Source organism: Hippocampus guttulatus, chromosome 14 (assembly GCF_054856545.1).
Source record: "Hippocampus guttulatus isolate MCC_2025c chromosome 14, RoL_Hgut_1.0, whole genome shotgun sequence".
Taxonomy (NCBI): Eukaryota; Metazoa; Chordata; class Actinopteri; order Syngnathiformes; family Syngnathidae; genus Hippocampus; species Hippocampus guttulatus.
This window is the reverse complement of record NC_141274.1, coordinates 12034614-12043924: the sequence shown is the minus strand read 5'-3', so window position 1 is coordinate 12043924 and position 9311 is coordinate 12034614. Positions and strand designations below refer to the sequence as shown.

Genomic DNA, 9311 nt, shown 5'->3' with positions numbered 1-9311 from the left:
TAAGGCGTTTTTAGCCGAAAAAAGGACCATGTATGGTAAGGTGTTTTTAGCCGAAAAAAGCGATATAGCAAGGCGTTTTTAGCCGAAAAAAACCGCCAATGTATAGTAAGGCATTTTTAGCCGAAAAAAACGACCATGTATAGTAAGGCATTTTTAGCCGAAAAAACGACCATGGAAAGTAAGGCGTTTTTAGCCCAAAAAAACGGCCATGTATAGAAAGGCGTTTTTAGCCGAAAAAAAACGACCATGTATAGTAAGGCATTTTTAGCCGAAAAAAACGACCATGTATAGTAAGGCATTTTTAGCCGAAAAAACGACCATGGAAAGTAAGGCGTTTTTAGCCCAAAAAAACGGCCATGTATAGTAAGGCGTTTTTAGACGAAAAAAACGACCATGTATATATAGTAAGAAGTTTTTCGCCGAAAAAAACGACCATGTATGGTAAAAGGTTTTTAGGCGAAAAAAACGACCATGTATAGAAAGGCGTTTTTAGCCGAAAAAAAACGACCATGTATAGTAAGGCGTTTTTAGCCGGAAAAAAACGACCATGTATGGTAAAAGGTTTTTAGGCGAAAAAAACGACCATGTATAGAAAGGCGTTTTTAGCCGAAAAAAAACGACCATGTATAGTAAGGCATTTTTAGCCGAAAAAAACGACCATGTATAGAAAAGGCGTTTTTAGCCTGAAAAAAACGACCAAGAATAGTACGACGTTTTTAGCCGAAAAAAAACGACGATGTATAGAAAGGCGTTTTTAGCTGAAAAAATGACCATGTATAGTAAGGCTTTTTTAGCCGAAAAAAACGACCATGTATAGTAAGGTGTTTTTAGCCGAAAAAACGACCATGTATAGTAAGGCGTTTTAAGCTGAAAAAAACGACCATGTATAGTAAGGCGTTTTTAGACTAAAAAAACGACCATGTATGGTAAGGCGTTTTTAGCCGAAAAAAACATCGATGTATAGTAAGGCATTTTTCGACGAAAAAAACGACCATGTATAGTAAGGCGATTTTAACCCCAAAAATGCCTTGCTATACATGGTCATTTTTTATCGGGCCTAAAACCTCGTTTTTTTTCAGGCTAAAAACGCCGTACTATAATATGTCGTTTTTTTCGGGCTAAAAACGCCTTCCTGTACTATGTCGTTTTTTTGGGATAAAAACGCCTTACTATACTGTCGTTTTTTTAAATCTAAAAACGCCTTACTATACTATGTAGTTTTTTTCGGCCTAAAAATGCCTTACTATAATATGTCGTTTTTTTCGGCTTTAAAAGGCCTTACTATACTATGTCGGGGGGTTTTCGGCCTAAAAACGCCTTACTATACTATGTCGTTTTTTTCGGCCTAAAAACGCCTTACTATACTGAGTCGTTTTTTTTTTGCCTAAAAACGCCTTACTATACGATGTCGTTTTTTTCGGGCTAAAAACGCCTTACTATGTATACTGTCATTTTTTTGGCTTAAAAACACCTTACTATACTATGTCGTTTTTTTCAGCCTAAAAACGCCTTCCTATACTATGTCGTTTTTTTCGGCCTAAAAACGCCTTACTATACTATGTCGTTTTTTTCGGGCTAAAAACGCCTTACAATATACTGTCGGTTTTTTTTGGCTTAAAAACGCCTTACTATATATACTATGTCGTTTTTTTCGGCCAAAAAACGCCTTACTATACTATGTCGTTTTTTTTGGGCTAAAAACCCCTTACTATATATACTATGTCATTTTTTTTGGCTTAAAAACGCCTTACTATACTATGCCGTTTTTTTCGGCCTAAAAATGCCTTACTATACTATGTCGTTTTTTTCCGGGCTAAAAACGCCTTACTATTCTATGTCGGTTTTTCGGCCTAAAAACGCCTTACTGTACTGTCGTTTTTTTCGGGCTAAAAACGCCTTACTATGTATACTATGTCATTTTTTTTGGCTTAAAAACGCCTTACTATACTATGTAGTTTTTTTCGGCCTAAAAATGCCTTACTATACTATGTCATTTTTTTTGGCTTAAAAACGCCTTACTATATATACTATGTCGCTTTTTTCGGCCTAAAAACGCCTTCCTATACTATGTCGTTTTTTTCGGCCTAAAAACGCCTTACTATACTATGTCATTTTTTAAGCTAAAAACGCCTTACTATACTATGTCGTTTTTTTCCGGGCTAAAAACGCCTTACTATTCTATGTCGGTTTTTCGGCCTAAAAACGCCTTACTGTACTGTCGTTTTTTTCGGGCTAAAAACGCCTTACTATGTATACTATGTCATTTTTTTTGGCTTAAAAACGCCTTACTATACTATGTAGTTTTTTTCGGCCTAAAAATGCCTTACTATACTATGTCATTTTTTTTGGCTTAAAAACGCCTTACTATATATACTATGTCGCTTTTTTCGGCCTAAAAACGCCTTCCTATACTATGTCGTTTTTTTCGGCCTAAAAACGCCTTACTATACTATGTCATTTTTTAAGCTAAAAACGCCTTACTATACTATGTCGTTTTTTTCGGGCTAAAAAACACCTTACTATACTATGTCGTTTTTTTCGGCTTAAAAACGCCTTACTATACTATGTCGTTTTTTTCGGCTTAAAAACACCTTACTATGTATACTATGTCATTTTTTTTTGGCTTAAAAACGTCTTACTATACTATGTCGTTTTTTTCAGCCTAAAAACGCCTTCCTATACTATGTCATTTTTTTCGGCCTAAAAACGCCTTACTATACTGTGTCGTTTTTTTCGGGCTAAAAACGCCTTACAATATACTATGTCGTTTTTTTGGGCTTAAAAACGCCTTACTATATATACTATGTCGTTTTTTTCGGCCAAAAAACGCCTTACTATACTGTCGTTTTTTTTGGGCTAAAAACGCCTTACTATATATACTATGTCATTTTTTTGGGCTTAAAAACGCCTTACTATACTATGCCGTTTTTTTCGGCCTAAAAATGCCTTACTATACTATGCCGTTTTTTTCGGCCTAAAAATGCCTTACTATACTATGTCGTTTTTTTCGGGCTAAAAACGCCTTACTGTACTATGTCGTTTTTTTCGGGCTAAAAACGCCTTACTATGTATACTATGTCATTTTTTTTGGCTTAAAAACGCCTTACTATACTATGTAGTTTTTTTCGGGCTAAAAACGCCTTACTATACTATGTCGTTTTTTTCGGCTTAAAAACGCCTTACTATACTATGTCGTTTTTTTCGTCTTAAAAACACCTTACTATATACTATGTCGTTTTTTTCGGGCTAAAAACGCCTTACTATGTATACTATGTCATTTTTTTTTGGCCTAAAAATGCCTTACTATACTATGTCGTTTTTTTCGGCCTAAAAACGCCTTACTATGTATACTATGTCATTTTTTTTGGCTTAAAAACGCCTTACTATATATACTATGTCGTTTTTTTCGGCCTAAAAACGCCTTACTATGTATACTATGTCGTTTTTTTCGGGCTAAAAACGCCTTACTATACTATGTCGTTTTTTTTTTGGCTTAAAAACGCCTTACTAAACTATGTTGTTTTTTTCGGCCTAAAAACGCCTTACTCTACGTCGCTTTTTTTTGGCTTAAAAACGCCTAACTATACATGGTCGTTTTTTTCGGCTAAAAACGCCTTACTATGCATTGTCGTTTTTTTCGGTCGTTTTTTTTTAGCAAAAAACGCCTTACTATATATACATGGTCGTTTTTTTCGGCTAAAAACGCCTTACTATACATGGTCGTTTTTTTCGGCTAAAAACGCCTTACTATACCGGTACATTGTCATTTTTTTCAGTCGTTTTTTTCGGCTAAAAACGCCTTACTATACATGGTCGTTTTTTTTGGCTAAAAACGCCTTACTATACATCAGGGGTGTAAATATACAGCCGGAACCGGCACGCAAGGAGGTTTGGTCAGGCCCGCAGGATAATTTATAAGTGAAAAAATGCACAAAAAGTCACGGAATTAATATTTTTAATAAGATGCAATTTGTGGAATATGCACGCTGTTTTGATCAGAAGTAAACACAACATTGTTTTGATCAGAGAAGAAGACAACAGCAGCCTCAGTCTGTCACTGAGACAGACCCAACACAGCAGATGCTATCAAGGACAAGTGAATACTTATTCCCTTGCACATATTATAACACTCCCCTTCGTTTGTAAGGTGTTGGCAGGGATTACATTAGATTTTATATGCTTGTTTCAATGGATTAAAAATTCCTTTCTTCATAAATCTCGTTTACTCTTAAAAGTGCATTCCTATATTTTTCAAGACCAATTGTGAACGTGTTGTGCCTTTGTACAGTCAGTGGGATCAGTTGCAATGCATATATTTGAATGATAAAAGTACATTGCACATTTGTCTACAGAAATCTTAGGTGCTTCATGAAATGTTTTGTAAAAAATAATGTTCATTAAATTTTCCTAGTGTTCTTTTGCATCTTTAGACCAAAACAAAGGAAAGACATATTATTTTGGTTATTTATAGCAAAGTATGGTATAATTTGTAATGGTCGGGCCCACTTGACATCTACCGAGGCCCTATGTGCCCCACAATGTGAAATGAGTTTGACATCCTTGGCCAAGAAAGCAAAATGACAAAACGGCACAATCTCTTTGTGCAACTCGTCTTCAATTGAAAATGAAGTTGGCTTTGCAAACTATCTCCTGATCTCAGGATGGCATTCTGAAGGCAGGCAGTCGGAAATACTGGCGTGGTCGATGGGTTATGGGTGAGGTTGGAGTGCCGTCACATCGCCCACGATAGACGCCAACCATCTCACCAATTATGGTGTTTTTTTTTTAACCTTCAAAACCTCGTGTGGTTGGCTGCCTTTGACTGCATATAAACATTTCGAAATATTCGCAGCAGAATGGCTGAATGATAAAAGACCTCGCGTGGGTGGTGATCAGGCGAACCGAGCTGGTAAGAAGTCTCATTTCAACAAGCCTCATTTCATTATTCAGAGTTGAAGAAAGATTGTTCTAGGGTCCTCCGTGCCACAAGAGGGAGTAATCTGCTCACCGCCAGAGTCCACGTACGAGCACAGACCTGCAGGCAACACTTTTTGCTTCTTCCTGTTATTCGCAAGGTGCTGAAGTCAACCTGAGAAGTGGGCCAACCTGAAAAGTGGGGGACATTTACACTCGTTCAATGCACCATCGTGACTACTTTTATGACTTTTTTTTCTCCGCCCCAGGCAGCAGTAAACATGATTGGCTTCCTGCTCTCGAAAGACCCAACACAGTGTCTATCTCCCTGGTAAATTTCACGCCCAACACATCTTTGTCTGCACAAGAAATTGACTTGCGTGTAACTCACGGATGCCTTTTCTCTCAGGTCAACACACCTGTCTCACGTTCTTCTCAAGAGCTGACCACTTCGCCGCCCAGCAACAAGCAGACTGCCATCCAACTTGCAACTTTTTCCTCTGCTTTTGTGATTGTCTACTCTGCAAAAGAAATAAAGCTTGATTGCAATACAATACATGCTGATTTATAAAGCGCTTTCACAACAGCGGCAGCTGTAACAAAGCGCTGAACAAAACAGTTAACATAAAGTAAAATAATAAACACAACACATAACATAAAACACGGACAGTCGTGCAGTCCTAACCACTTTTCCGTCACACGCTTTGTTGTTTGAAGCAGTTTGAGATTAAAGAGGAGAGAATCAAAGTGTCCTTTAACCAGTGGATCAGAGACGTCATGCTCAAAATGTGCACACGTCGGCTACAAGCTAAGTTTCAAAGTCAACAAGAAGCTGTAGCATCCATTGATGAAAAACGAGATCGGTTCACTTCTCCTGTCCCATGGAAATCCATTTCAATTCCAAGCGGCGACTCTCGGTTCCAAATACGCATCGGCGCTCTGCGCCAACGCTCCTCTCTCCTCAACTTCAGCAGCCATCCATCCAGCCGCACCAACGCCGACTGTCCCAGAGCGCCGACATCTCCACTGAACAAAACGGGGTTGTGAAAAATGCTGCTCATTACAGGCGCAAAAAACACAAGCGCCTCAGGTCTGTCCAGCACCGACAGTCAATGGCGCCAACATTCCTCCCAATCAAAATCTGTGCTGGTACAGGCGTGCTGCCGAGAAGGCGCAACCACAAAGCACAGAGTCGCCTCCTTGATGAATGTCCTGGCCAGAAAATGCTGAAAAAAGTCCACATCAGGTCCACAGGACATAACAACATGAGCACGTCCGACTTCTCTCACTGAGACAAAAACTGCAGTGTACTCCACAACAACATGATCACACTCTTGCATGACGATATCATGCTGTGATTTGTGGGAGGGTGTGGCTATGCAAATTAGGCATTCTCTGATTGCAAATTTCGAGCGGGTTGGTCAGAACTTAAAGTGGGTGTGGTTATGCAAATTATGGTCCGGGGTATGCAAATGAGGGGGCTCGCCGCGATTGGTGGATGTCAAATTGGGTGTGGTTTAGGGCGTAACATTGCAGCACTTTTTCAAAGTCCCACTTCAGTCTTGAGCTCAGACTTGCACTTGGGTCACCTCGGACAGTCTTTTCACTGTTCCTGTCGGTTTCACATGACCCAAAAGATCGATTCCTGGAGTTTCGAGTCATGTGGAGACAATGGGAAGAGTGAAAAGACTGTCTCTTGGACTAGTCTTTAAAAAGGCTTCAAGTGAATTGAGGATGGATTTGGTCATGATAGGCAAAGACTCGAATTCAAGTTGAACAATTTATTGGACAGAAAAGCGAACATGACAATGTAAAAGCATTTGACCAGTCATTCTTTGTGTGGGCCAGTTCAAGTTGCACGCACACAAACACTGACGACAGGCCTGAGATGGGAGCATGTGCTTGACCAGCTCATGCGTGATGTCACTGACATTGGCGCCGACATTCCTCCCAGTCAAAAACAGTGCTGGTATACCCATGCTGCCGAGAAGGCGCAACCACAAAGCACAGAGTCTCCTCCTTGATGAATGTCCTGGCCAAAAAATGCTGAAAAAAGTCCACATCAGGTCCACAGGACATAACAACATGAGCACATCCGACTTCTCTCACTGAGACAAAAACTGCAGTGTACTCCACAACAACATGATCACACTCTTCTGGTCAAGTTTTTAAATGACATTGAAGTGGGCCAAGTTAGTCATATGTATGTATATAATATACAGTATATATGCTGTATATACTATATATACATTTTTAAACTAACTTGGGCCACTTCAAGGTTTAAAAACATATTCCAGATTTCCTTTCTGATGCTCGGGTTGTCTATGCGGAGTTGACACTGTTGTGCAGTACACGAAGCAGAAGTTTTAAGTTGAGTGAGAGACAGACAAGCGGGCACACTCACCTCCACCTTGTGATGCAACGTGACATCAGACATCAGCTCTTCAAGCAAACTACACAGCTCAGTACCCACGCGTGTCCAAATGCAGGTTGGTGTCCCTTCCGCATGTCCTCCAAGTCTGGCGGCTGCGCCTTTGGCCCAGTAATCGGACTAATCTGGTCGGACAGAAAAACAAAACAAAAGTGGAAAGTCACACACTGTAGTCCATAAAAAAGGTTGTTTCTTTTTTTTCTTTTTGAGTCATTATTTGTAAAGTGGCAGACTTTTACTTTCAACCCGTCCATTTCCAAACGTGCCCGCACTCGCAATGCATCTGTTTGAGCGACCACTCGCGGCTTTCTCCCCACACCTAAAGTACAATGAACAACCTCCTTTCGAAAAACAAATGAACAAAGTCACGGGTGCATTTGTGGGAATAGTTTTGAAACAAATCTACCCCCCCCACCCGATGTGAAGACATCACACTTCCACTGCTGATAGCAGCTTTGGTGTGGAAAACATACAGAATAGTATTCAAGTCAAACACTGTTCGTGATTGCTTTTTGATTGACAGCTGAGGTCTACTTGTCGGCGGCGTCTCGCTCACTGCCCCTTTGCTGACGTTGTTTTTTACGTTGAGTCACAACAACAAAATTAAAGGAGCAACGTGTCGTAATAACTCTCCCCAATTGTCTATATCTATACACTCAGAGATAAACTGCTAAGTCCGTTTAAAACGTTAAAATTACTCACTGAGAACAGGGCTTGTGGACAGCGGGAAAACTTCCTCATTGAACCGGATGTGGTACCGTTCTTGTGCTTGTACTTATTCCTCTTCTTGGTAAATTAGATGTCTTTAGTTCATATCGCCCCCTACTGTCTGGGAAACCACACAGGCGTTTGGCAAGCAATCTGAATCGAATTTACAGTATAAACCAAGCGTGCAAAAACACAAAACACTAAATTAGGGCATATCTTGACGAACCACAGATTTCAAGGGCAGCTGATCCACTGAGCTGGTGGAAATACCGAGCTTCCGTCTACCCCCGTTTGATCAAAGTAATGGAGAGTAGATTGTGCATTGTAGCAACATCTGTCCCGTCAGAGAGGGTGTTCTCAAAGACTGGACAAATTGAAGTATTCCAAGTTGAAGTATTTAGTTTTGTTGACTGCAAATTTAAAATAAAGCAAGGAGAGCTTATGTTTGTTAAAACAGCTTATGTTTGTTTTGTTCACTGCTGCTGTTGCATTTAATACTCATTATTTTTGTTATGATGCAGCATGTTTGATGTTGTTGGTTGAAGTTTAATTTTGTTGCTTGTTTATTGTTTGGAGCCTTTTTAATGATCAATAAAATAAGTAAAAATGCATTTCTTTGCTTGATAATTGTTGCTATTTGCAGTCAGTAAAGTGCAACATTTAGTTCACCAAGTCATTTATCAAAATGTATGCTAAATTTGTCATAAATATTTAGCTAAAAAGCTCAAGTTAAAACAGCCGTTTGAGAGCCAAAAAGAGCCTGCTCTTTTCACTGAGCCAATCCAAATGAACCGGATCACCGAAAAGAGCCGAAAATCACATCACTAATATGGGTGTGAGTAGTTTGTCCTCATGTGGAGCCTGTGACTGGCTGGCGACCAGTTTAGGGGGTTTAGTCAACATTTTGACCAAAGACAACTGGGATAGGCTCCAGCACCCCCTGCGACACTGTGCTGGGTAAGCAGTGTCAAAAAGTGACATGACAAATGTTTAAGGTTACATATTAAGGTAAAGTTTCAAAATAAAATATCTTTCAGATTACAAAAAAAAAATCAAAAGTAAGTTGTTGTGTAATGTAAGTTATTTATTCTTTCTGTGTGGCCCCGAAACAAATGACCCACAGACCGGTACCAGTCCGCGGCCTAAGGGTTGGGAATATAGTATAGTTAGTAAATATCTGAAGAATCTCCAAATACAGAATTGAATTTGGACTCCAGTACTTCCCTTCATTGCTTGTTGGACCGTTCATCATATCCCT

The 9311-nt window shown here is 39.6% G+C and overlaps 1 long non-coding RNA gene across 1 annotated transcript; it reads right to left on the bottom strand.

Annotated features, from left to right (window-relative positions):
• Positions 1-3938: 3938 nt before the first annotated feature.
• LOC147195127 (uncharacterized) lies at positions 3939-8111 on the bottom strand. The gene is made up of 4 exons (XR_015102764.1): positions 8048-8111; positions 7319-7470; positions 5334-5435; positions 3939-5106 (listed from the first exon to the last, which is right to left on the bottom strand). It is a non-coding gene; the product is annotated as an uncharacterized LOC147195127 (long non-coding RNA).
• Between the last annotated feature and the right edge of the window lie 1200 nt (positions 8112-9311).